General features: G+C 55.8%; 1 protein-coding gene across 1 annotated transcript in view; it reads left to right on the forward strand.

Moving 5' to 3' along the window:
- Positions 1 to 474: 474 nt before the first annotated feature.
- S1pr1 (sphingosine-1-phosphate receptor 1) overlaps positions 475 to 1,685 on the forward strand; it is a 4,125-nt gene continuing 2,914 nt past the window's right edge. Inside the window, exon 1 of the mRNA XM_010639088.3 lies at positions 475 to 821. The gene's annotated coding sequence lies outside the window, so the exon portion shown is untranslated. The remainder of the gene's footprint in view (positions 822 to 1,685) is intronic.

Here is a 1,685-nt window from a genome sequence, read left to right on the forward strand (position 1 = left end):
AACTGCAGGGCTTCGCCGGGATCGGGAGTGGAGGGGCGAGGGAGAGCGTCCCATTTCTGCCCACTCTCGCTTTCTGGCGGCTGGCCTTTTCCATACCTCTCGCCGTCCCTTCGCAGCCTCTCCATCCCAGCGCGCCGTGCACCGGCCAGGGAACGGCTCCCGTGTCCCCGGGGACTCAGGGTCGCTAGCTCGGGACTCTCGGTCCTCCCAGGGTTTCAAGGTGGGGACCGGGCAGGGGCGCCACGCGACGCCGCGTCTGTTGCTGCCCCTAAGCCTTCTTGGAGAAAAGTTTTCAGAAGCGCCCCACCTCCCGTCTTCTGCGGGGAACCCTCTCCATCTCCAGGGAGCCGCGGCGAGCTGGCGAGGAACGTGCTTCACACATTAGAATTTAGGGGGCACCAGGCCCCGCCCCTCCCCGCCCCCTCACTTGCGGGCTGTGGAGGAGGGGTTCGCTTTCATTCTGTGGTATTTTGTTTGCTGCTGCCCCACATCTTCCCCGGACCGAGCGTCTCGGCAGGGCAGACCCGCGGGCCCCAGGGGCTGGCAGAGGGCGTGAAAGCTCAAATCATTAACCCCTCCCAGCCTCTTGCTAAGGCAGCCACCCTGCCTCGGCGCCGCACTCTGCGGCTTTGCCTTGCAGACACGCGCGGGCAGCAGCGAGCAGGGCTGGCTATTGGAGTGCGCGGCTGTGGAGGGAGGGGACCCCGACTCGAGGAACTTTGTCAGAGCGCGGCGCTGTCTGTTGGGGGCAGCAGCAAGATGCGGAGCGCGCGGCGCGGACCCGGAGCTCCCCGAGCGCAGCTTCGTCCCGCCTGAGCGAGGTAGGGCGCGGGGCGCGGGCTGGGGGCCCGGGGACCCGCTGAGGAGGCCGAGGGGTCAGAAACGAATTTTTGAAGAGGAACAAACAAAAACTTTGAAAGCGTCCGACTCTCGGGGCTGAAATTTTACGTAGACCTGGACTTCTACGGAGTCCAACTCGGCTTGTTCTTGGGCCACTAGTTATATATGGAGTTTGGAACCAGGCTCATCCCCAATTGCAGAGCCGACTGGCGGGGGGAGGGAGTGGAAGCTGCCTTTCGACAGAGGCTTATTTTTGGAAATCCCATAGACAAAGAGCACGGGGACGGGAGACTCGCTTAAACTCGCACTGCCCGGGGACAGGGTGTAGAATTAGGAAAGGGGAAATGCGGAGCTGGGCGACTGTTGGGAGTCCTCTGCTTCTCTGTTCGTTTTGTTTGTTTGTTTGTTTTAATCACACATGGAAACATTTAAACAATTTAAAGTACACTTAAGTACTTAATAGTTTAAGTACACTTTCAATGTCTAGTGTTGTGTTGTTCCTTTCCCATTTTTTTTTTAGTTCTGGGAGAGACGGCTACATGTTAGGGGAACTGCAGTAAATAAAGCTGTCCAGGCAAGTTTAGCAATGCACCAAACATTGTTTGTGTTTCTGCAGAGTAGCTTTGACCTTGCAGTTAGCCATGCGGGGGCACATACTGTTATCGCTTGTAACGTAAGTTGTCTTTTGTGTGTGCGGGAGTGTTGGCTACTAAAAACACTTATGCATTTAATTCATGTATGTAACTTCTAGGATTTGTTGCAGTCTCTCACGAATGATTTTTCACTGAATACCTTTAAGTATAGTTGGACTGAGCTTGCAGGAAAAAAAAAAAAAAAAAAAAAAA

Source organism: Fukomys damarensis, unplaced genomic scaffold (genome assembly GCF_012274545.1).
Source record: "Fukomys damarensis isolate Sample0158 unplaced genomic scaffold, DMR_v1.0_HiC HiC_scaffold_33, whole genome shotgun sequence".
In the NCBI taxonomy this organism is placed as follows: domain Eukaryota; kingdom Metazoa; phylum Chordata; class Mammalia; order Rodentia; family Bathyergidae; genus Fukomys; species Fukomys damarensis.